Here is a 27,133-nt window from a genome sequence, read left to right on the forward strand (position 1 = left end):
AAGGAACACCGTGAAGATGTTACCATCCTCCGGATAGCACTTTTAATAAGTTGAACTAGACTGTAACCTTCTGGATATTATGAGGGTCTGGAATACTCCCCAGAATTCTGCAACTCCTTACAAAAGAGTGTACAGAAATTGAGTTCATGAGGTTGATACAGAAATACGCTGAGACAATTCTAAAAATATATAGTTTTATTTAAGAGCCGACATTCAGTTAACAGTTGTTGAGTCAGTTGCAACATTAACAGTTCAAAAACAATTAGCTTACACAATCTTATTCTCAGAGATCCTTATTCTCAAATCTTAACTTCGTTACATTTCCACACTTCTACTTATTCTTAATCCAGAATATCCACCAAAATCAAATACCTTGAATACCCAAGACTCAAAGTTAAAAACTTGCAGAATGTGCCTGTGAAGTTGAGAAATGCTTGTCCTTCCAGTGACTTCTGACTTTCTGTTTGAAAAGCTCTTATCTTTATAACCTTTTTGCAGTAGTAAATCCTTTGAAGTTTTCTGCTGATGTAAGCTAATTATCTCGAAGTCATCTTTGTGTTGACTTCTTTCTATTCTTACTACCATTTCAGCTGCCAACTCTCAGACTTTTGTCTCTACCTTTAGGTGTTCAATAGTTATCATAAAAACAATATGACAGTGGTATTTATTTGATGTCATTCTTATCGAAAATCTTTCATTCAATTCTTAATATCGGCTTAACTGTTTATTATCAGATGTTGTGACTCCGTGGTGTTCCAAGTTCAATCAGGGGAACTTATAATGGGGAACAATGAAATGGCAGGCCAACTAAATACATATTTTGGTTCTGTCTTCACCAAGGAGGACACAAAAAACCTCCCAGAGATGCTGGGGAAGATAGGTTCTGATGAAAGGGAGGAACTGAAAGAAATCAGTATTGTAGGGAAATGGTGTTAGGGAAATTGATGGGATTGAAGGCCGATAAATCCCCAGGGTCTGATAATCTACATCCTAGGGTACTTAAGGAAGTGGCCCTAGAAATAGTAGATGCATTGCTGATCATCTTCCAACATTCGATAGAATCTAGAACAGTGCCCATGGATTGGATGGTAGCTAATGTTACCCCACTATTCAAAAAAGGTGGTAGAGAGAAAACAGGGAATTACAGACCGGTAAGCCTGACATCGGTAGTGGGGAAAATGCTAGAGTCCATTATAAAAGATGTAATAGCAGAGCACTTGGAAAACAGTGACAGGATCGGACAAAGTCAACATGGATTCACAAAAGGTAAATCATGCTTGACTAATCTACTGGAATTTTTTGAGGATGTAACAGGTAGAATAGATAAGGGAGAACCAGTGGATGTGGTGTATCTGGACTTTCAGAAGGCCTTCGATAAGGTCCTGCATAAGAGATTAGTGTGTAAAGTTAAGGCACATGGGATTGGGGCAAGGTATTGACTTGGATAGAGAACTGGTTGGCAGACAGAAAGCAAAGAGATGGAATAAACGGGTCCTTTTCTGAGTGGCAGGCAGTGACTAGTGGGGTACCGCAGGGATCGGTAATTGGACCCCAGCTATTCACAATATATATTAATGATCTAGACAAGGGTACTAGATGTAATAACTCCAAATTTGCAGATGACACAAAGCTCGGTGGGTGTGTGTGCTGTGAGGAGGATGTCAAGAAACTCCAGGATGATTTGGACATGTTGGGTGATTGGGCAAAAACATGGCAGATGCAATATAACGTGGATAAATGTGAGGCTGTCCACTTTGGTGACAAAAACAGGAAGGCAGATTATTATCTGAATGGCAATAGATTGGGAGAAGGGGATGTGCAATGAGACCTGGGTGTCCTTGTGCACCAGTCACTGAAGGTAAGCATGCAGGTGCAGCAGGCGGTTAAGAAGGCAAATGGTATGTTGGCCTTCGTAGTGAGTGGGTTTGAGTACAGGAACAAGGATGTCTTGCTGCAGTTGTACAGGGCCTTGGTGAGACAAGATCTTGAGTATTGTGTGCAGTTTTGGTCACCTTATCTGAGGAAGGATGTTCTTGCCATGGAAGGAGTTCAGTGAAGATTCACCAGGCTGATACCTGGGATGGCAGGAATGACGTATGAGGAGAGATTGGGTCGATTGGGCTTGTACTCGCTGGAGTTTAGAAGAATGAGAGAGTATCTCATTGAAACTTATAAAATTCTGACAGGACTGGACAGACTAGATGCAGGAAGGATGTTCCCGATGGTCAGGGAGTCCAGAACCAGGGGACACAGTCTAAGTGTAAAGGGTAGGCCATTTAGGACAGAATTGAGGAGGAATTTCTTCACCCAGAGAGTGGTGAACCTGTTGAACTCTCTACCACAGAAGGCGGTGGAGGCCAGTTCATTAAATATATTTAAGAAGGAGTTGGATATATTTCTTAAAGCTAAAGGGATCAAGGGGTATGGGGAGAAAGCAGGGACTGGTTACTGAATTTGGATGATCAGCCATGATCGCATTGAATGGTGGAGCAGGCTCGAGGGGCCGAATGGCCTACTCCTGCTCCTATCTTCTATGTTTCTATGTTAATACAAAAACCATGTGGTTGCTTGGTGTCATCTATTGAAGTCATATCTTCAAAGTGTTCTGTTGGTATCATATTTACTACATGTAAATTAAATACACTTCAACTAGGGTGGTTGTTTTCCTAGCCATCTTAGTTGGTTATATTAACAGACTTCGGAACTCCATATTTCAAGATTAACATAAAAACTATTTGACCAGCAGGTGTTTCTTTTACTTGATGTCATCTTTTCAAAGGCACATGCCTTTATTAATGTTTCTGTGTTGCTGTTCAACGTGTTAGTTTATAACACTTTACTTGGGTCATTCCATTGTGTTTCTCCCACACTCCAGACCTTCTGGAAGCGCCAAACTGCTATTTCAGTAGGGCCTTTGTATTAGCATTAACAATCAATTCCCATTTCAAAAGCCTGTGTGGTGTTTATAGCTTGTGTTATCAAACCACCATCTCAGAAGCCTGTTTTGACACAGCTTGTGTTGCCGAGGCTTTAGATTTTTAAACCCAGTATATCATGTATTAATAATGTCAGAAATCTATTCATATGATGGTGTATCTCTTGGAATATGGCTTATTCCAAACAACCATTCCCTTATCCCCTTTACCTACCACTTCTGTTCAATTAATATCAAGGTAGTTGAAATCCCCCATTATTAGTATTCTATGATTTTTACTCATTTCCCTAATTTGTTTGCATATTTCTTCCTCCACCCCCCTTCGACTACTGGGTTGTCCATAGACTACCCCTATGAGTGTAATTGTTTCTTTATTCACTTTTATCTCTATCCACATGGATTCTGTTTCTTTCTTGCTGATAGCTGCATCACTTTTTTCTACTGCCATTATGTTATCCCTAATAAATGCAGCTACTCCACCTCCCCTTTTTCCTTCTCTATCTTTTCTAAAAATGTTTAGTTCCCAGTCTTGATTTTTCTGTAGTAATGTCACCGTAATCCCTGCTATGTCTGGTTCCTTGCAACACATGAATGCCTCCAGCTGTCCTGTTTCATCACGGATACTGTGTGCATTGCTGTACAGACAGTTTTACACATTATTAATAGCAGTTCCTTCCACTTTATTTTTAAGCATCGTTGTACTCTCCTGTTCTATTACTGTATTTATTCCCTGGCTATCAATGTCCTCCTTTACTTTACTCCTTCCTATGCTCTCCTTTCCTGTTTTGTTTATATTTAGGCTGGTTTCATTTCTTGTAGATCCCTCCCCCCATTTTACTAGCTTAAAGCCTTTGTCACCTCTCTATTTACCCTTTCCGCTAGGACATGGGTCGCATCCCGGTTCAGGTGGAGTCCATTCCATTGGTACAGCTCCTTCCTGTCCCAGTACTGGTGCCAGTGGCCCATGAAAAGGAACCCCTCTTTCCCACACCAGCCCTTTAGCCATGTGTTGATTCTCCTGATCTGACTATTTCTATGCCAATTTGCACATGGTTTGGCCAATAATCCAAAGATTATTGCCCTCGAAGTCCTGCTTTTCAATTTGGCTCCGAACTCCTGATATTACTTCAGCAGGACCTCCTCCCATGGCTCAACCGTGGCGAACAAGGGAAATTATGGATAGCATATGATCCAAGGAGAGGACATATAAATTGGCCAGAAAAAGCAGTAAACCTGAGGATTCGGAGCAGTTTAGGATTCAACAAAGGAGGACAAAGGGATTAATTAAGAAGGGGAAAATTGAATATGAGCGTAAGCTTGCAGGGAACATAAAAACTGACTGTAAAGCCTTTTATAGATATGTGAAGAGAAAAAGATTGGTGAAGTCAAGCGTAGGTCCCTTGCAGTCAGAATCAGGGGAATTTATAATGGGGAACAAAGAAATGGCAGACCAACTAAATACATATTTTGGTTCTGTCTTCACGAAGGAGGACACAAATAATCTCCCAGAGATGTCGGGTCTGATGAAAGGGAGGAACTGAAAGATATCTGTATTTGTCGGGAAATGGTGTTAGGGGAATTGATGGGATTGAAGGCTAATAAATCCCCAGGGCCTGATAATCTACATTCTAGGGTACTTAAGGAAGTGGCCCTAGAAATAGTAAATGCATTGCTGGTCATCTTCCAACATTCGATGGAATCTGGAACAGTACCCATGGATTGGAGGGTAGCTAATGTTACCCCACTATTCAAAAAAGGTGGTAGAGAGAAAATGGGGAATTACAGACTGGTAAGCCTGACATCGGTAGTGGGGAAAATGCTAGAGTCCATTATAAAAGATGTAATATCAGAGCACTTGGAAAACAGTGACAGGATCGGACAAAGTCAGCATGGATTTACTAAAGGTAAATCGTGCTTGACTAATCTACTGGACTTTTTTGAGGATGTAACTGATAAAATAGATAAGGGAGAACCAGTGGATGTGGTATATTTGCACTTTCAGAAGCCTTTTGATAAGGTCCCGCATAAGAGATTAGCGTGTAAAGTTAAGGCACATGGGATTGGGGGCAAGGTATTGACTTGGATAGAGAACTGGTTGGCAGACAGAAAGCAAAGAGTTGGAATAAACGGGTCTTTTTCCGAGTGGCAGGCAGTGACTAGTGGGGTACTGCATGGATCAGTCCTTGGACTCCAGCTATTCACAATATATATTAATGATCTAGACAAGGGAACTAGATGTAACATCTCCAAATTTGCAGATGACACAAAGCTGGGTGGGAGTGTGTGCTGTGAGGAGGATGCCGAAAAACTCCAGGATGATTTGGGTGATTGGGCAAAAACATGGCAGATGCAATATAATGTGGATAAATGCGAGGTTATCCACTTTGGTGGCAAAAACAGGAAGGCAGATTATTATCTGAATGGCAATAGATTGGGAGAAGGGGAAGTGCAACGAGACCTGGGTGTCCTTGTGCACCAGTCGCTGAAGGTAAGCATGCAGGTGCAGCAGGCGGTTAAGAAGGCAAATGGTATGTTGGCCTTCGTAGTGAGTGGGTTTGAGTACAGGAACAAGGATGTTTTGCTGCAGTTGTACAGAGCCTTGGTGAGGCAACACCTTGTGTATTGTGTGCAGTTTTGGTCGCCTTATCTGAGGAAGGATGTTCTTGCCATGGAAGGAGTGCAGCGAAGATTCACCAGGCTGATACCTGGGATGGCAGGAATGACGTATGAGGAGAGATTGGGATGATTGGGCTTATACTCGCTGGAGTTTAGAAGAATGAGTCGGGATCTTACTGAAACTTATAAAATTCTGACAGGACTGGACAGACTAGATGCAGCAAGGATATTCCCAATGGTCGGGGAGTCCAGAACCAGGGGTCACAGTCTAAGGATAAGGGGTAGGCCATTTAGAACAGAAATTAGGAGGAATTTCTTCACCCAGAGAGTGGTGAACCTGTGGAATTCTCTACCATAGAAGGCAGTGGAGGCCAATTCATTAAATATATTCAAGAAGGAGTTGGATATATTTCTTAAGGCTAAAGGGATCAAGGTGTATGGGGAGAAACCAGGGACCGGGTACTGAAATTGGATGATCAGCCTTGATTGCATTGAATGGCGGAGCAGGCTTGAGGAGCCGAATGGCCTACTCCTGCTCCTATCTTCTATGTTTCTATGTTTATGTTTCTCCCTGTTCCTGCCTATGTTGTTTGTTCCAACATGGACCATGACAACTGGATTTACCCCCTCCCTTTCCAAATTCCTCTCCAGCTGCCTCGCGCTATCCCTTACCCTGATGCACAACATGCCATTTTGGATGTCGCCACTCCACTGTTCGCCCTTTCCTAAACACACACAGCTGAACATGCAATCAGCTGCGTGACGAACCCTGCACCAGCGTTACTTTGAGGTAAGTTGCTTTTTGCTTTTATGCTGGTTTCTGTACAGTTTATTTGAATAGTGCCTTGGTGTAAGACATTTAAAAATTTGGGAAAGCGTGCAGGGAGTACAGGAACTGCTGCAGGATGTTGGGACGGTATTGGCTCTTAAAGGAAGGCCACTGAGTACACCACTTGCTCCCAGTCATGGGGGACCGTCTCGCGCTGCAGCATTACAGGGAGATGGCGCAGAGGCAGCAAAAACAAGCTGCTCACAGATGGAGGAGGAGGAGGGGGAGGAGGGCACTGTAAGATTCTAAAAACTGTAATAAAACCGCTGCTACCGTGTGGAGATCGAAGTTCAGAATTAATTGTGAAATGGTTACGGACGGACTCAAAATGTAAGAGGTCAGCATGTGTTCTTTGTTTGTGAAGACACAAAATAGCAGAAGTCAGAAGGGGGTCCTTTGCCTGTTGGTCAGCATGGTCCTTTGTTTGTAAGACCACATGGACAGGAAGGAGACACAAAGGGAAGAGGAAGTCCCCCCCTCCACACACCTCATAGGAACATCAACATGTCATGTGGAAGGAACTCCAATCAGGCAAGGTTTGGAGTGAAACTGACCTATCAGAGCAGGGCAGATGGTGATATATGAGCGGGGCCGGCAGAAAGGCCATATAAAAGAAGTGACCCAGAGGTGGGAAATTTAGAAAGAAGAAAGAAGAAGGAAGAACAGATGAACACGGTGCACCGTGGCATAGTGGTTAGCACTGTTGCCTCACAGCGCCAGGGACCCGGGTTCGAATCTGGCCTCGGGTGACTGTCTGTGTGGAGTTTGCACATTCTCCCTGTGTTTGCGTGGGTTTTCTCCGGGTGCTCCGGTTTCCTCCCACAGTCCAAAGATGTGCGGGTTAGGTTGATTGGCTATGATAAATTGACCCTTAGTGTTAGGGGGATTAAATACGTGGGGTTACGGGGATAGAGTGGGATATGTGTTGGTGTAGGGGTTACGGGGATCGGGTGGGATATGTGTCGGTGCAGGCTCGATGGGCCGAAATGGCCTCTATCTGCACTGTGGGGTTTCTGTGATTCTGTGAACAAAGAAAGCTGGCCAGTCTATGTTTGCAACTTACAACTTCTCTGGACGGATCACCCAGAGATAAAGGAGTATGTAGAAAAGTCGTACATAGAGCTTAGATATTGTTAAAGGGTACTTTTATGTATGGTTCACTTGGGATAAGTTGCTGGGGAGGTACTTTTATGTACAGTAAATTGGAAGCATATTGATTGCGAGAGAATGCTTCTATGCAAACTTGAATTTTGAACTATAGTCTGAATAAAGACCAACTTTATTGATCATATACTTATTTGTCATTGTTCCGCTTATTCGTAATTCTCGAGGTCCGAACAGTAGTAAGAGAAAGGCTTACAGGCACTCAGCAGGAAGCCTTACCTGCCTAGAGTCTTCAGGGAGTACTTATCCTACCTGAAAGTAAGCCTTAAGCAGTGTATTTGGAGGCTCTGCTTCACCAAGGAGGTGGCCACAGGACCCTGCCAAACACTGGAACCAGACCTGCAGCCTCAGTGAAGGGTGATGACGGTGCTGCCAATGGCCCTCAAGGTCACCGAGGCCCTGAATTTTTTGCCCAGCAGATCCTTCCAGACTGGAGCAGTTCCCCATCTATCGCTGCTGCCGAAAGGTCACAGTGGCTCTGTATGCCAGGAGAAGGGACTTCATTGTCTTCACTCTGAACAGAATGAAGCAGGAGGAGCATGCATGTGGCTTTGCCAGTATATCAGGATTCCCCATGGTGCAGGGCACCATCGACTGCACACACGTAGCTTTGCAGGCACCGCATATCAATCCTGAGGTGTATTGTATGCAAAGGTTGCCATTCACTTAATCTGCAGTTGGAGGGAAACCACGCCCAGCACATCATGATGGTGAAATATAGAAACATAGGAGCAGGAGTAGGCCATTCAGCCCCTCGAGCCTGCTCTGCGATTTAATGAGATCATGGCTGATCTTCCAAATTTAATACCCTGTCCCTGCTTTCTCCCCGTATCCCTTGAATTCTTTAGCCTTAAAAAATATATCTAACTCCTTCTTGAATATATTTAATGAATTGGCCTCAACTGCCTTTTGTGGTAGAGAATTCCACAGGTTCACCACTCTCTGAAATTCCTCCTCATCTCTGTCCTAAATGGCTTACTGCTTGTCTTTAGACTGTGACTGCTGGTTCTGGACTCCCTCGCCATCGGGATCATTCTTCCTGCATCTAGTCTGTCTTGCCCAGTTAGAATTTTATAAGTTTCAATGAGATCCCCTCTCATTCTTCTAAACTCCAGTGAATATAAGCCCAATCGAGCCAATCTCTCCTCATACGTCATTCCTGCCATCCCAGGTATCCGTCTGGTGAATCTTCGCTGCACTCCCTCCATGGCAAGAACATCCTTTCTCAGATAAGGCGACCAAAACTGCACACAATACTCAAGATGTGGTCTCACCTAGGCCCTGTACAACTGCAGCAAGACATCCTTGTTCCTGTACTCAAACCCTCTCGCTACGAAGGCCAACATACCATTTGCCTTCTTAACCGCCTGCTGCACCTGCATGCTTACCTTCAGCAACTGGTGCACAAGGACACCCAGGTCTCATTGCACATCCCCTTCTCCCAATCTATTGCCATTCAGATAATAATCTGCCTTCCCATTTTTGCCAATAAAGTGGATAACCTCGCATTGAACCACATTATACTGCATCTGCCATGCATCTGCCCAATCACCCAACCTGTCCAAATCATACCCTACAAATACTGATTTCATCCCTCTCATTAGACCCTATGTTCCCCGACATCTCTGGGAGGTTACTTATGTCCTACTTTGTGAAGACAGAATCAAAGTATGTATTTAATTGGTCAGCCATTTCTTTGTTCGCCATTATAAATTCCCCTGATTCTGACTGCAAGGGACCTACGCTTAACTTCACCAATCTTTTTCTCTTCACATATCTATAGAAACGTTTACAGTCAGTTTTTATGTTCCCTGCAAGTTTACTCTCATAATCTATTTTCCCCCTCTTAATTAATCCCTTTGTCTTCCTTTGCTGAATCCTAAACTGCTCCCAATCCTCAGGTTTGCTGCTTTTTCTGGCCAATTTATATGTCCTCTCCTTGGATCTTATGCTATCCCTAATTTCCCTTGTTAGTCATGCTTGTCACCTTTTTTGTTTTATTTTTATGCCAAACAGGGATGAACAAATTCTGTAGTTCATCCATGCGATCTTTAAATGTTTGCCATTGCCTATCCACCGTCAACCCTTTAAGTAACATTCCCCAATCCATCCTAGCCAACTCGCACCTCATACCATCATAGTTTGCTTTATTTAAATTTAGGACACTAGTCTCTGAGTCAAATACTTCACTCTCCTTGTTAATGAAGAAATCTATCATATTATGATCGCTCCGCCCCAAGGGGCCTTGCACAACAAGATTGCTAATTAATCCTTTCCCATTACATAATACCCAGTCTAAGATGGCCTGACCTCAAGTTGGTTCCTCAACATATTGGTCCAGGAAACCATCCCGTATACAGTCCAGGAATTCCTCCTTCACAGTATTGATACTAATTTGGTTAGCCCAATCTATATGTAGATTAAAGTCACCCATGATAACTACTGTGCCCTTATTGCACACATCTCTAATTCCCCGCTTAATGCCATCCCCAACCTCAGCATTACTGTTTGGGGGTCTGTATACAACTCCCACTAACGTTTTCTGCCCCTTGGTATTTCTCAGCTCTCCCCATACAGATTCCACATCATCAGAGCTAATATCCTTCCTTACAATTGTGTTAATCTCCTCTTTAACCAGCAATGCTACCCCACCTCCTTTTCCTTTTTGCCTGTGTTTCCTGAATATTGAATACCCCTGGATGTTGAATTCCCAGCCTTGGTCACCCTGGAGCCATGTCTCCATTATCCCAGTTAAATCATATCTGTTTACATCTATTTGCGCAGCTAATTCATCCACCTTATTACGAATGCTCCTCGCATTAAGATACAACGGCCTAGAAATTCATTGTAGCCACTTTTGGGGCGGTAAAGTCGGGTGGCCGCTAAAGTTTGCGCCCGGCGCAAAATCGAGGCCACTTCTCCGATATTCATTAGCTTCGCCCTAAGAGTTTGCTCGAGCGCTAAAACTGGCGCTGCACGCCTCTCTTTAGGCGCTAAGCCGGAGGTGCTGAGCGAGAGCGCCGAGGCCGGGCGCAGCGCAGGTGCGGCCATCTCGTGATTGACAGCAGGCACCCTAGCGCCGGCCAGCTCTTAAGGGGGAAGGGTCGACTTGGTCTGCTGCCACGCCCTGGATAGTGGAGCCCTCCAGCTAGGCCTGAACACTGCTGCTGGACCCAAATAGCGCCTGAAGCCATGCAGAAGGCCCGTGAACGAGCGCAGCGCTTCTCAGAGCTTGATCTGAGGGTGCTGGTTGGTGCTGTGGAGAAGAGGCGCCATATTTTGTACCCGGACAATGGCAGGAAGGCGCCGGTCCGCGTCTACCGGAGAGCCTGGAGGCATGTCGCCAACAAGGCGTCAGCCAACAGCGAGGTCCCCAGGAGCGGTGTCCAATGCCGTAAAAAGTTTAATGACCTCACTCGGATTGTCAGGGTGAGTACCCTTTCCAGTGTCCTCCTCATCCTTGCATGTGCACCTCACATTATGGGCAAAGGGACCTGAAAGCCCTAATGGCCAGCCCTCATGCAGCAGCTATGGGACAGGCATGAACATCAATTGCACATTCTGCACTTAACACACTGGCCAAGCTATTCCACCATGGGAGGCAGTGCACACAAGATCAGGGCGACACACTGGCCAGGCTATTCCACCATGGGAGGCAGTGCACACAAGATCAGGGCTACACACTGTACTTAGAGGCCGTCCTTTCTCTTGCAGGCCAAGCTGGCCAATAATAAGAAGAGCCGGACTGCGACCGGGGGAGGCCGACCCCAGATCCAGCCGCTCACCGAGCTGCAACATCGCGTGGAGCGCATCATGGGTGGCCGGGTGATTGGCCCCATTGCATGTGGAGATGCCGACCCTGTTCTGGGCACCAATGGTAAGGACATCACCTTTTGGACCTCTCTCGTCCCACTTGCGCATCAGATCTACATCCTTTGCCACTGTCCGACCAATGCGCTGAATGCCACCACTCATGCATCCCTCGCTGACGCCCTCTCCTCACTCTAAAGCTACTCTTGTGCCTTCCTGCTTTCAGATGGTGAGGAGGAGGTCCCTGAACTTGCCAGTGACAGCCCCTCAGAAGAGGAGGAGGAGGAGGAGCAAGAGGAAGGCGGCCCATCAGGGGAACCCTCAGCCGCGGCAACCCATGCGAATGTAGGGGACACGTCTTCCCTGGAGGGGAGCGTGGCGGAAGTGTCGGAGGGGAGGGGAGCTCATGGGACCTGCGGCCTGCAGAAATGTGGGAGGGGGGTGGAAGCTCAGCGGCCTTCTCCCCAGAGGGGGGAAGGGTCGGAGGGGAGTCCAATTGCTGGGCCCAGCGGCGTCCAGCAACGCAGGAAGGGTCGGCCAGCTCGGCGGCCTTCTCCCCAGAGGGAGAGTCCGGCCTCCAGTCCGGAGATGGTCTTCGCCGAGGAGATGGAACCCCTCGAGGACTTGTCCGTGGACTCGGAGCGCCGGCACACGGAGCTCATGGGGGTAGTGGCACGGTTGCCTGAGGCCATCGAGTCCCTCTCTCGGAGTGTGACCGACGTCGGGGCCTCACAGGCCATCAGTTTGGCGGAATTCGGGCAGAGCAGGCAGCGAGTCGGGCGGCATTCGGGGCAGATCAGGCAGCGAGTCGGGCGGCATTCGGGGCAGCTCAGGCAGCGAGTGGGCAGCTGATCAGTGGTGCCGTGCAGTCACTGGGTGCTCTGATGAGGTCACTGAACAGGTCAACACGGGCACTCACTGCTGCCACACTCGCTGTGTCAGCCAGGCATCGCCAGGGCACCCGGCGCGCTGCAGCAGCACAGTGGTCTGTCCCTCGGCAGATTGGTGCGCATGCTGCAGTGCTGGCCCGGGCGAGTGCCAGTGTCTCAGGCGACCAGCGAGCGCCTGCCATCCGCCAGCTTGCCCCCATTCCTCCAGCCGCCACTGCCACTCCCCCAGTGGAGCTGGCAGGAGCTGCTGCAGCGACTGGTGCTGGCCAGCCACAGCTGCAGCATTCAACAGCCGCCCGCGCGACGGCCAGACCTCGACTAGGCCGACCCCCAAGGGCATCTGCCGTCACGACATGTGCCCCTCAGGAGCCTGCCCCCAGCCTTGCAGCAGCCAATGGCCTTACTTTGAGGAGGAGCAGCAGGGCGGGCTGGGGCCACACAAAGATGGCCAAGGCATCGCCCTAGCGGGCCAAAAAGTCGAATGTGTGGCCAGTTGTGTTTGTTTTTTGAGGCCGAGAATTGGATGTTTGTTTTTTGAGGCCGAGAATTGGATGTTTGTTTTTTGAGGCCGAGAATTGGATGTTTGTTTTTTGAAGGCCGAGAATTGGATGTTTGTTTTTTGAAGGCCGAGGATGCGATGTTTGTTTTTTTACGAAGGCCGAGGATGACGGCCATTTTAGTTGCACTGTTTTGTTAATCCTCTCCAGGTTGTGGGAGCGAGTAATGTGTTTGAGTGTTTTTTGGGGGTTTCGTCTGTTTTTGGTTTTCATGTGGGAAGGGCCCTGAGTTTGTACAATAAAGCATTTTATTTATTAACATTGTCCATGTTTGATCTTTGAAGTGCTTGTTGCCTTAACCGGCTGAGGGCTTGCGGAGCGGCTGCAATCATGTTCTTTCATTGGCACAAGCCATTCCCTGACAGGGGGCCTAGAAGTGACGTTCAATAAGCCGCCGACGGGCGGCCCTTGGACCTTCTGCCTCCCTCCTGGGCTGGTACTCCTCATCCTCCTCCTCCTCATGCTCCTCCTGCTCCTCCTCCTGAGGTGGTGGTCCAACGTGAGGTGGCAGTGCCTGAGTCCTGCGGATAGCCAGGTTGTGCAGCATGCAGCAAACGACGACGAATTGGGAGACTCGCTCCTGCGAATACTGGAGGGCTCCCCCGGAGCGATCGAGACAGCAGAACCGTTGCTTGAGGATGCCGATTGTTTGTTCTATGATGTTCCTAGTCGCTTGATGGCTCTCGTTGTATGCCTCTTCAGCAGGGGTCGTGGGCACGCGGAGCGGGGTCATGAGCCAGGTACACAAAGGATAGCCTTTGTCTCCGATAAGCCATCCTCTTGGGTGAGGCTGTGCCTGGAACATGTCAGCCACAGTTGTCTGTCGCAGGATAAAGGCATCGTGGCTGCTGCCTGGAAAGCGGGCATTGACAGCTAGGATGCGCTGCCTGTGGTCACACACCAGCTGTATGTTGAGGGAATGGTAGCCCTTCCGGTTGCAGTAATCCTCGGCATGCTCCAGAGGTGCCCGCAAAGCCACATGCATGCAGTCAATGGCGCCCTGCACCATGGGGAAGCCCGCTATTCTTGCAAATCCCACTGCACGCTGCTGCTGCTTGTCCAGGGTCATGGGGAAGGAGATGAATTGATGTCTCCTTCTGAAAAGGGCATCGGTCACCTGGCGGATGCAGCAATGCACGGCGAACTGGGAGATGTTAGCGATGTCCCCAGCAGTGGATTGGAAGGAGCCGGTGGCATAGAAGTTGAGAGCCACCGTCACCTTCACTGCCACCGACAGAGACGTCCTGCGCATCAGCTGTGGCTGCAGATCTCTGTGAAGCAGCTGGCAGATGTCTGCAACCACCTCCCTTCTGAATCGCAGCCTCCTAACACACATCGCGGCAGACATGGTCAGATAGGAGGACTGCTGACGGTATACCCTGGGTGGGTAAGGCCTCAGTTGGCGACGCCTGTTGCCCCCTCTGCGTCTAGCCAGGGCTGCCACTCTCTCACGGCGTCTGTAAGCCCTTCTGGCATAAGGCTGAAAGTCAGCGTTGGCACCCAATGCAGCCCCCATTATATGCTGGCAAACACTGAGCTCTCAATGAAGGCAAAGATAATTGCTAAGCTCTGGCCTGAGCCAAAAATACCTGTCCTAGTGTTGGTCCAAACCAGTAAGCTCTCCTCCTTGGTCTCTCTCCAAAAAACCGTTGCACAAGAGTGAATGCTGCAAAATGGCTGGCCTTTATAGTGCAGGGTAAGTGCCCTTTAATTAGCGCTCCCCGCGGCCCGCCTCGGCTGTGTACCGTTCCACTTCACAGTCGTTAGGGCCGCCCGGCGCACAATGGGCCGGCGCGAGTGAAGTTCCGGTTCGGGGCGCACAAAGGGCGTTGCACTAGGAAATGACGTCATGATCTGTGCGCGCAGCAGGGCGCGCCCTAAGACTTTGCGCCGGCGCTAAATGTGTACTGAAGTTGGGGCGAGGTGCAGATCGCGCTGCGCCCGGGCGCTAAGCGCCTAGCGCTCGAGATCTACTCCTCCTAAGGCGCTAACGGCTGGCGCGCCCAACTGAATTTCTAGGCCAACGCCTTCAGGCTTGTTTTTTTAACACTCTTAGACCTTTTAGAATTATTATTTACTGTGGCCATGTTTGATTTAAACCCTTGATTTCTCTGACTGCCACTTTTGTTTTTCTCCTTCCTGTCTTTTGCTTCTATCCTTGCTTCCTTTTCCTCTGACTCCCTGCACAGGTTCCCAAACCCCTGCCATTTTAGTTTAAACCCTCCCCAACAGCACTAGCAAACACTCCCCCAGGCCATCGGTCCTGGTCCTGCCTAAGTGCAAACCGTCCAGTTTGTACTGATCCCACCTCCCCCAGAACTGGTTCCAATGTCCCAGGAATTTGAACCCCTCCCCCTTGCACCATTCCTCTAGCCACGTATTCAACTGAAATATCCTTCTGTTTCTACTCTGACTAGCACGTGGCACTGGTAGCAATCCTGAGATTACTACCTTTGACGTCCTATTTTTTAATTTACCTCCTAACTCCCTATATTCAGCTTTAATATCCTGGCAGCTGTCATGATGCCTTCATCCTGTGCCAGTCCACTGTGCCAGAAATCTTCCATGATGAATCCGAGGGTGCTTGCTCGGCAACAAGGGTTATCCGCTCTACACCTGGCTGATGACACCCCTCCGCAGCCGAACAATTGCAGCTAGCAATCATATAATGAGAGCCATGCTACCATGGTGCACCTCATCGAGCAGTCCATCGGGGTGCTGAAGCTATGGTTCCACATCCTTGAGTTCTCAGGTGGAGCTCTCCAGTACTCGGCAGAGCGGGTGTCCCAATTCATGTTGGTCTGCTGCATCCTTCACAACTGGGCCACCATGAGGGTGCAACCCATGGCACCACGGGTTCTGCAATCAGCTCAGGAGGAAGAGGAAAAGCAAGAGGAAGAGGAGGAGGAATTGGACGAGGAGGAGCAAGAGGAAATGTAGAGGCAGCCTTCAAATCCCCGTTCCGGGAGGGCTTTCCATGAGCACATCATCCGACTCCAATTCCACTGACTGAAACCCCAGATCCCCATTGCTCAACACTTTCCCACCTTACCATCCCTCTGTTAGAGAACATCACAGTATCCTCTTGGGCACAATGCTGAAATGAAAGCCACCACAAAACAAACATTCCAAACATAAGTTATAAACGAATAATTCCAATATAACGTTGAAAAGTCAACTAATCACTTCTGCATTCCCTTAGTGTCTGACTTTTGTGTTTCTTTGCCTATTCTATTACTCCTACGCAGTGCCACCCCAGTAGCTGCAGCATGGCTGGCGGAAGGCTGCTGACTTTACATTGGGATCACCACAGATGGCCTTGCAGGACAGCTTTGAGCAGCTCTGGGCCTAGAAGGCCCGGCTGTGGACTGCACCACCTCGGCATGGGCAGCAGTAGTCTGAGTTAGCTGGCTGACAGGCAACTGCAATGGCCATGGTGGAGTGGCATGGGTGGGAGTAGGAATACTGTTATCCTGAGAGAGGGCAGTAGGTTCTTGCTCCACGGAGCCACTGCCACTGCTCTGGGTGGTGCCTCAGCATTCCTAACCATCTGTTGGAGCACAGATTGCTGGACTGCTGTGAAACCCTTTCCACATTAGTAAGCTCAGCTACGATGGCAGCAGTCTGAGCTTTTGTGGCAGCAAGCTGAGCTTACATTGCAGACATCTGAGCTTCCACTGCAGCACTCAGACATTGGGTCGCTTCCGCCTGTGCTGCAATGGAAGTTACGACATTGCCCATCACACCCAGCATCATGGTTGGGTCCACAAATTCTCTAATGGAGTTGCCTATCACTTCCATTCTGGAAATCATGGACTCCAAGCTCCGTGCAAATCCCGTGCAATATTGGAGCCAGACTCCTGCATGCTCTTTGACACTGACAAGAGGCTCTCTGGCAGGCCTGCCATTGCACCAAGCATTTTTGTGTGCATGCCCATCACCCTTCTGACAGTTGCCCCATCTAAGTCCTCCTCTGAGTCCTGTGCAGGAGAACTCTTGTGCGACCTCGCCCTCAGGGGAGCTGGTACCTGCGCTACTCTTTCTTTACTTCCAAAAGACATTTGATAAAGTGCCACATAATAGGCTTACCAGCAAAGCTGAAGCCCATGGAATAAAAAGGACAGTGGCAGCATGGATACGAAATTGGCTAAGTGATAGGAAACAGAAAGTAATGGTGAACGGTTGTTTCTCGGACTGGAGGAAGGTATACAGTGGTGTTCCCCAGGGGTCGGTCATGGGGCCACTGCTTTTCTTGATATATATTAATGACTTGGACTTGGGAGTTCAGGGCACAATTTCAAAATTTGCAGATGACACTAAACTTGGAGGTATAGTGAACAGTGAGGAGGATAGTGATAGACTTCAAGAAGACATAGACAGACTGGTGAAATGGGCACATTGCAGATGGAATTTAATGCAGAAAAGTGTGAAGTGATTCATTTTGGTAGGAAGAATGAGGAGAGGCAATATAAATTAAAGGGTACAATCCTAAAGTGGGTGCATGAACAGAGAGACCTGGAGGTATATGTGCACAAATCATTGAAGGTGGCAGGACAGGTTGAGAAAGTGGTTAAAAAAGCATACGGGATCCTGGGCTTCATAAATAGAGGCATAGGGCTGGATTTTGTCAATGGGGACGTGATGGAGGTGGGACTCCCATTTTGGGTTGTAGCCCCGCCTCCATCAATTTGTGGCCAACCCACGTGATTTTCCCTTGATTGACCTTGTTGAGCCCGCCCGGTTACAGGTGACATCAGGGATTGACAAGAGCTTTTGACAGATGAAATATCAGTGTTTGACAGCTCTGTGAAGTTATCAAACAATGACAATCTGACTTCTAACTTGAGTCCTTCTCCACAGACTCAGTTAGAAATCTCTCCAGAACAGAAAGCAGAATGCTCCAACTTTTGACAGCTCGCGGCCATTCTACTTTCTGTGCCGGTGAGATGAGGGACTCCCGAGAACTTAAGGAAGGAAGCCTGCATTAGTAAGTAAAGGTAAGTAAAATTTATTTAAACACTTTACACACACCAAACACACTTACCTCTGCACTCATGCACCCATCACTCACCTGAACACCGGGCACCTCGAACCCTCCAAGCCCTCCAGCCCGACGGTCCATCTCGCTAACTTGGCGTGGTTTGGAGCTGTCGGGAATCCCACACTTCAGGGCTAAAAATAGGGATTAGGCCAAAAACTGCCTGTTAACTACCTGTTAACAGGCAGTTAATTGGCACTAATCACCTTCCCGCCTCAGGGAGGTGGCTGCCAGCACAGGTCAGGTACCCGACTCCTGGGAAATGGGCATGGAGGTGGGTTGGGGGTGGGAAGGGTTCGTGTCCCCTGATTCTGCAATTTTCCCCCCACTCCCGCCTCCACGGGGCTTGGAAATTCGAGCCCATAGAGTACAAAAGCAAGGAAGTTATGATGAACCTTCATAAAACACTGGTTCGGCTTCAACTGGAATATTGTGTCCAATTCTGGGCACTGCACTTTAGGAAGGATGTGAGAAGGCCTTAGAGAGGGTGCAGAAAAAATTTATGAGAATGATTCCAGGGATGAGGGACTTCAGTTATGTGGATAGACTGGAGATGCTGGAGTTGTTTTCCTTAGAGCAGAGAAGGTTGAGAGGAGATTTGATAGAGGTGTTCAAAATCATGAGGGGTCTAAACAGAGTAGATAGAGAGAAACTGTTCCCATTGGCAGAAGGGTCAAGAACCAGAGGACACAGATTCAAGTTGATTGGTAAAAGACCTAAAAGCGACATGAGGAAAAGCTTTTTTACACAGCGAGTGGTTAGGATCTAGAATGCACTGCCTAAGAGGGTGGTGGAAGCAGACTCAATCATAGCTTTCAAAAGGGAATTGTATAAGAACCTGAGGGGAAAAAATGTGCAGGGCTGCGGGGAAAGGGCCAGGGAGTGGGACTTGCAGAGAGCCAGAATGGGCTCGACAGGCTGAATGGCCTCCTTTTGTGCTGTGACCATTCTATGATTCTATGATTTCCCCTTCCTGGCTGCAGCCCACTTATGCCTGGTGACTCACCATGTGCAGATCCGATCCCTATACTACCGTCTAAAGTTTGTGCAGTTCCATGAGCTGGTGCCTGGGAGTGTCAGATTGAGTGACGGTGCCTCTTCTTCTCCATCACTCTGCTACTCTACTTCTTGCTGCACAGGCTGGGCTGGTGGCAGTTCTTGGGTATCTGAAATGAGAAAGGCACAAGGGATAGATTGTGGTGAGGTAAGTGGGGGTGGAAGCATGCATCATCAGCAGCTTGTAAGTGAGAAGAAATTGTGGGATGAGGGGGAAGTGGGATGTGAGAAGACAGATTAATTATGAGCATGCCGTCATGTTCAATGCTTTCAGCCTTGTCGCTTGCCATGGTCTCAGTGACGGCCCCTCCAATGATCTGCAGCACAGTCACCTCCATGGGGGTTAGGTTGTGCAGCTGTGCTTACCCCCCACCTGTTTTTTGTTGCTCTCTCCTGTAATGAACCACCTTGGCCTGAAACAGGAAGGAAAGTGTGTCAGTGAGTGTGGTGCAATGTGTTTGGGTGTTGTACCTGTCAAGGTAGAATAGTTGGCATTATGTGCAAGGTGTGAGATGTGGGTGTGAGGCTTGCAGCAGTAGTAATTATGTGAGGGTGAGGTGAAGCTATGAATGTGAGGTATGAGTCATGATTGCTAGAGATTGTTGATAGGTGAGTGATGGGGATGTGATGAATTGAACTGTGTGTGAAGCTAGTGTTGCAGTTGGTGGGATATGACATTTGAAGATGCATTCATTCACCTTGACCACTCATGTGAGGTTATTGAACTTCTTCCAGCACTGGATCCATGTCCTGGGGGCAAGACTGTTGGCACTGATGGCTTCTGCAATTTCCTCCCACTGCCTTCGTACAGTGTGTCAAGAAGATCTTTTGCCCCGCTACAGGTAGAAGAGGTGTCTCCTCCTGTACACCCCCTCCACCAAGGCTGCCAGTGCTGCATCTGAGAACCGAGGTGCATGCTCTCTCCCCTGTTGAGAAATATTGCTCAGCTCCCGCCACAATGAGATACTTCTTATCATAGTACCTCCCCTTTAAGAAGTGCAGAACAGCCTTTGACTCTGCAGGCAACCTTTCAATAGAGAGCAGGCTCCACATGATATTGGGCCCCCTGTTGAGCATTGAGCCAACCTGCAGCATGTTTAGCGCTGGACTCAGCACTGAAATCATTGTAATGAGCAGGCAGCATGAATTTTGCGTGCTGCCTGCACCGCTATCAACGGGTGCGGGCAGATTGTGCATCATGATCTCCACGCTCATTTTCAGGCCTAATCGAATTTTGCTCTCATTGTTTCAAAAAACTGTTCCAAATACATTCTGGAGATTCATTGCCTTTACTACTTGAGTTATTCTACTTCTCCCAGTCTATGTGAAAATTAAAATCTTATTATAACCACATTGCTTTGGCTACATGCTTACCTGATCTCCATGTTTATACATCCCTCAATACATCACCAATATGAAGAGGTCTGTGGAAAATCCCGCTAGAGTCTTAGTTCTAAGTATAGTATTGCCACTGCCTGATCACCCTATTGAAATACTTTCTTTTTACTGCTTCAAAAATGTATTTAAAAAAATGCTGATATTGTGTAAAAATCTCTGAAGGGAATACTTACATCCTTCAGAGTTCCCTAATGTCTGGATATATTTGTAATCTGTTTATTTTCATGGAATTAACCAATTTAATTTCTTTTGTGTGACTCGTTTAATCCCTCTGATGGCAGATTTGGATTGATTTTCCTTTCAAGCGACAGGATTTGGTTCAATGTTTTATTCAAATCTTTGTTGGTTTTTATCCAGGGCCGCTCAGCTGAAATAAACATGGGAGTTGTGCCTGTCTCTGATACTTGAGCATCCAATATGGGCTTTTCCTCTGGGGTATCTCTAGCAAGCAGTGAGGGCTTTGATTTTTTTTTGGGTTGTTGCTTTTTATTTGATAGAAATTTCTATTTGCTTGGTTACAAAACTCTTGGAGGGATAAAATCATTGTTTCTGAATGATATAGCAACATGTAAAATATTTTTGTGCAGTTTTTGTGATGGTTGCCAGTAACAGAAGTGAATGATGTTGATTTGTTTGGAGCATCCTATAACTAAAGATTTATCTTTCCTGCTATGACTCAGTAGTGACCTGAAATCTCTCATTTGCCGCCTGCCTTTAGTGCGAATCCATCATCGAAATTTGGGTTTTAGAATTAAAGTCAATTAAATTTTTCAGAATTGAGCTGAGATGGTTGAAATTCATTTAGACCATTTTCAGGCCGACAATCAACGTGACACCAGCAGCACACGCCTAATCACGAGGGCAGGGCGAGACTGATTAATTGGTCAGGGATCCTCATTATAATTAAATAGGTGGGCTGCTAGTGTGAGTCCCACTGTTGACTGGCAGCTCACCTAATCAGAGCCTTTATTGATCCCACACAAGACAGCTAGTCCAAACTCCCCCCGCCGATGCTGAGACACAGCAATCTGCAGCCAGGGGCTCAAGGCCCAGAGCTGCTCAAATTAGATAATGATGAGGATAATTGTAGGCTTCAGGATGACATAGAGAGGTTAGTGAAATGGGCAGAAGCATGGCAGATGTAGTTCAATGCTGAGAAGTGTGAAGTGATGCACTTTGGGAGGACTACTATGGAAAGACAGTATACTATAAATGGCATGGATTTTGAAAAGTGTAGCCAAGCAGAGAGACCTTGTTGTCCATATGCACAAATCTTTAAGGTAACAGGGCAAGTTGATAAGGTGGTTAAAAAAGCACATGGGTGACTTGGGTTTATAAATAGATGCATAAAATCTAAAAGCAGAGATCATGCTAGAACTTTATAAATCACTGGTTAGGACTCAGCTGGAGTATTGTGAGCAAATCTGGGCACCACACTTCAGGAAAGATGGAAAAGCCTTAGAAAGCGTACAGAGGAGGTTTACCAGGATGTTACCAGGGATGAGGGACTTCAGCTATGAGGAGAGGTTGGAAAAGTTGGGCTGTTCTCCTTGGAAGAGAGAAGGTTAAGAGGCATCCTAATAGAGGTTATCAAGATGATGAGAGGTTTTAATAGAACAGATAGAGACAAACTATTCCCTCTGATGAGTAGGTCAATACCTGAGATCATAAGAACATAAGACATAGGAGCCGGAGTTGATCATTTGGCTCCTCGAGCCTGCTCCGCCATTCAATAAGATCACGGCTGATCTGATCTTGGCCTCAACTCTACTTCCCTGCCCACTCCCCATAACCCTTGACCCCCTTACCTTTCAAAAATCTGTCTATCTCCACCTTAAATATATTCAATGACCCAGCTTCCACAGCTCTCTGGGGAAGAGAATTCCAAAGATTCACGACCCTCTGAGAGAAGAAATTCCTCATTTCCAATTTAAAAGGATGCCCCCTTATTCTGAAATTATGCCCCCTAGTTCTAAATTCCACCACAAGGGGAAACATCCTCTCTGCATCTACCCTGTCAAGCCCTTTCAGAATCTTATATGTTTCAATAAGATCCCCTCTCATTCTTCTAAACTCCAATGAATATAGGCCCAAACTGCTCAACCTTTTTTCATAAGACAACCCCTTCATCTCCGGAATCAACCTTGTGAACCTTCTCTGAACTGCCTCCAAAGCAAATATATCCTCCCTTAAATAAGGAGACCAAAACTGTACGCAGGTGTGGTCTCACCAACGCCCTGTACAGTTGTAACAGGACTTCCCTACTTTTATATTCCATTCTCTTTGCAATAAAGACCAACATTCCATTTGCCTTCCTAATTACTTGCTGTACCTGCATGCTAACCTTTTGTGATTCATGTACAAGAACCCCCAGATCCCTCTGTACCTCAGCATTTTGTAATCTCTCCCCATTTAAATAATAATTTGCTTTTTTATTTTTCCTACCAAAGTGGATAACTGCATTTTCCCACATTAAACTCCATCTGCCAGATTTTTACCCACTCACTTAGCCTATCTATATCCCTTTGGAGATTCTTTGTGTCCTCCACACAATTTGCTTTCCCACCTATCTTTGTATCATCAGCAAATTTGGCTAATTACACTCAGTCCCTTCATCCAAGTCTTTAATGTAGATTGTAAATACTTGAGGCCCCAGCACTGATCCTTGCGGCACACCACTAGTTACAGTTTGCCAATCTGAAAATGACCCATTTATCCCGGCTCTCTGTTTTCCATTAGTTAGCCAATCCTCTATCCATGCTAATATATTACCCCCAACCCCATGAGCTCTTATCTTGTGTAGTAGCATTTTATGTGGCACCTTATCGAATGCCTTCTGGAAATCCAAATACACGACATCTACTGGTTCCCCTTTATCCACCCTGCTCGTTACATCCTCAAAGAATTCCAGCAAATTTGTAAAAAATGATTTCCCTTTCATAAAACCATGCTGACTCTGCTTGACTTTATTATGATTTTCTAAATGTCCTGCTATCACTTCCTTAATGATGGACTCCAGCATTTTCCCAATGACAGATATTAGGCTAACTGGTCAATAGCTGCCTGCTTTCTGTCTCCCTCCTTTCTTAAATAGGGGCATTACATTTGTGGTTTTCCAGTCCACTGGGACCTCTCCAGAATCCAGGGAATTTTGGTAGATTACAACCAATGCATCCACTATCTCTGCAGCCACCTCTTTTAAGACTCTAGGATGCAGGCCATCGGGTCCAGGGGTCTTATCCACCTTTAGTCCCGTTAGTTTGCCCAGTGATAGTGATTGTTTTAAGTCCCCCCCCACCTCAATAGCCCCTTCATTATCCATTATTGGGATGCTGGGCGAGATATAAAACCGGCTGATTCAGCGAGGCCTGACCAGAGCATCAGACCTGCGAGGGAGCAGTGAGGCGAGGTATAAAACCGGCTGATTCAGCGAGGCCCGACCAGAGCATCAGACCTGCGAGGGAGCAGTGAGGTGAGGTATAAAACCGGCTGATTCAGCGAGGCCTGACCAGAGCATCGGACCTGCGAGGGAGCAGTGAGGCGAGGTATAAAACCGGCTGATTCAGTGAGGCCCGACCAGAGCATCGGACCTGCGAGGGAGCAGTGAGGCGAGGTATAAAACCAGCTGATTCAGCGAGGCCCGACCAGAGCATCGGACCTGCGAGGGAGCAGTGAGGCGAGGTATAAAACCGGCTGATTCAGCGAGGCCCGACCAGAGCATCGGACCTGCGAAGGAGCTGTGAGGCGAGGTATAAAACCGGCTGATTCAGCGAGGCCCGACCAGAGCATCGGACCTGCGAGGGAGCAGTGAGGCGAGGTATAAAACCGACTGATTCAGCGAGGCCCGACCAGAGCATCAGACCTGCGAGGGAGCAGGGAGGCATACCAATTCAGCAGCAGGGGAGAGAGGTAAAAAGTAATCCAAGTGTGACGTCACCAGGAAGCAGGTAAGTGATTGGTTGGTGAGTATTTATTTCTCCTTTTTGTTACAAGCTTAAATTCTGCGGTTTATATTTTCTAGGATCTCTGTGGTGTAGTGCGGACAGTTGGTAAATAAGTGCCCTAGAGTATATCTTTAACTGGTGGTATTGAATTAATTTAAATTAATTAAAGGGGTAAGTCATGCCAGGAGAGCCCAGCCCCGTGTTATGCTCCTCTTGCTCTATGTGGGAATTCAGGGATGCTGCCAGTGTCCCTGACGACCACGTGTGCCAGAAATGCATCCAGCTGCAGCAACTAACGGGCTGTATTGAGGCGCTGGAGCTGCGGATGGATGGGTTGTGGAGCATTCATGATGCTGAGAGGGTCATGGATTACACGTTTGATGAGTTGGTCACGCCGCAGGTTAGGGCTGCACAGGCAGAAGGGAAATGGGTGACCACCAGGCGGAGCAATAGAAGCAGGCAGGTAGTGCAGGGGACCCTGTGGCCATCCCCCTTTCAAACAGGTATACCAAATTGGATACTGTTGAGGGGAATGACTCACCAGGGGCAGGCAGCAGCAGCCAACTTCCTGGCACCAGGGATGCTTCTGCTGCTCAGGAAGGGAGGAAAAAGACGGGGGAGAGCATTGTTGGTCCCAATGTGAACTGCGACCTCTACCTGTTCACCCTCTCCCTTCAGAATGCCCTGCAGCCGTTCAGTGACATCCTTGACCCTGGCACCAGGGAGGCAACAAACCATCCTGGAGTCACGTCTATGGCCACAGAAATGCCTATCTGTTCCCCTTACGATAGAATCCCCTACCACTATTGCTCTCCCCCGTCTTTTTCCTCCCTTCCTGAGCAGCAGAAGCATCCCTGGTGCCAGGAAGTTGGCTGCTGCTGCCTGCCCCTGGTGAGTCATTCCCCTCAACAGTATCCAATTTGGTATACCTGTTTGAAAGGGGGATGGCCACAGGGGTCCCCTGCACTACCTGCTTGCTTCTATTGCTCCGCCTGGTGGTCACCCATTTCCCTTCTGCCTGTGCAGCCCTAACCTGCGGCGTGACCAACTCATCAAACGTGTAATCCATGACCCTCTCAGCATCATGAATGCTCCACAACCCATCCATCCGCAGCTCCAGCGCCTCAATACAGCCCGTTAGTAGCTGCAGCTGGATGCATTTCTGGCACACGTGGTCGTCAGGGACACTGGCAGCATCCCTGAATTCCCACATAGAGCAAGAGGAGCATAACACGGGGCTGGGCTCTCCTGGCATGACTTACCCCTTTAATTAATTTAAATTAATTCAATACCACCAGTTAAAGATATACTCTAGGGCACTTATTTACCAACTGTCCGCACTACACCACAGAGATCCTAGAAAATATAAACCGCAGAATTTAAGCTTGTAACAAAAAGGAGAAATAAATACTCACCAACCAATCACTTACCTGCTTCCTGGTGACGTCACACTTGGATTACTTTTTACCTCTCTCCCCTGCTGCTGAATTGGTATGCCTCCCTGCTCCCTCGCAGGTCTGATGCTCTGGTCGGGCCTCGCTGAATCAGCCGGTTTTATACCTCGCCTCACTGCTCCCTCGCAGGTCCGATGCTCTGGTCGGGCCTCGCTGAATCAGCCGGTTTTATACCTCGCCTCACTGCTCCCTCGCAGGTCCGATGCTCTGGTCGGGCCTCGCTGAATCAGCCGGTTTTATACCTCGCCTCACAGCTCCTTCGCAGGTCCGATGCTCTGGTCGGGCCTCGCTGAATCAGCCGGTTTTATACCTCGCCTCGCTGCTCCCTCGCAGGTCCGATGCTCTGGTCGGGCCTCGCTGAATCAGCTGGTTTTATACCTCGCCTCACTGCTCCCTCGCAGGTCCGATGCTCTGAGAGGGATGAGGTCCTGCAGCAAGAATTTAGGGAGCTAGGTAGCAGATTAAAGAGTAGGACCTCAAAGGTTGTAATCTCTGGATTACTCCCGGTGCCACATGCTAGTAAGTATAGGAATAGGAGGATGGAACAGATGAATGCGTGGCTAAAGAGTTGGTGCAGGAGGGAGGGCTTTAGTTTCCTGGATCACTGGGCCTGCTTCTGGGGAAGGTGGGACTTGTACAAGTCGGACGGGTTGCACCTGAACCAGAGCGGGACAAATATCCTTGCGGGGAGGTTTGCTAGCACTGTTCGGGGGGGTTTAAACTAAAATGGCAGGGGGTTGGGAACCTGAGCAGGGAGACAGAGGAAAGGAAAACAGGGATAAAAGCAAAAGATAGGAAGGAGAAAAACAAAAGTGGCAGTCAGAGAAATCAACGGTTTAAATCAAATGTGCCCACAGTAAATAATAATTCTAATAGGTCTAAGAGCGTTAAAAAAACAAGCCTGAAGGCTTTGTGTATTAATGCGAGGAGCATTTGGAATAAGGTGGATGAATTGGCTGCACAAATAGAGGTAAACGAATATGATTTGGTTGGGATTACGGAAACATGGCTCAAGGATGGCCAAGACTGGGAACTCAACATCCAGGGGTATTCGATATTCAGGAACAATAGGCAAAAAGGAAAGGGAGGTGGGGTAGCATTACTGGTTAAAGAAGGGATTAATACAATTGTAATGAAGGATATTAGCTCTGATGATGTAGAATCTATATGGGTAGAATTGAGAAATACTAAGGGGAAAAAAACATCAGTGGGGTTGGTATATAGACCTTCAAACAGTAAGGCGGAGGTTGGGGATGGCATTAAAAGGGAAATTAAAGAAGCGTGCAATAAGGGCACAGCAGTCATCATGGGTGACTTTAATCTACATATAGATTGGGCCAACCAAATTAGTAACAATACTGTGGAGGAGGAATTCCTGGAGTGTTTACGGCATGGTTTCCCGGACCAATATGTCGAGGAACCAACCAGAGATCAGGCCATCT

Source organism: Somniosus microcephalus, chromosome 7 (genome assembly GCF_052327205.1).
Source record: "Somniosus microcephalus isolate GS21.2 chromosome 7, FLI_Smic_1.0, whole genome shotgun sequence".
In the NCBI taxonomy this organism is placed as follows: domain Eukaryota; kingdom Metazoa; phylum Chordata; class Chondrichthyes; order Squaliformes; family Somniosidae; genus Somniosus; species Somniosus microcephalus.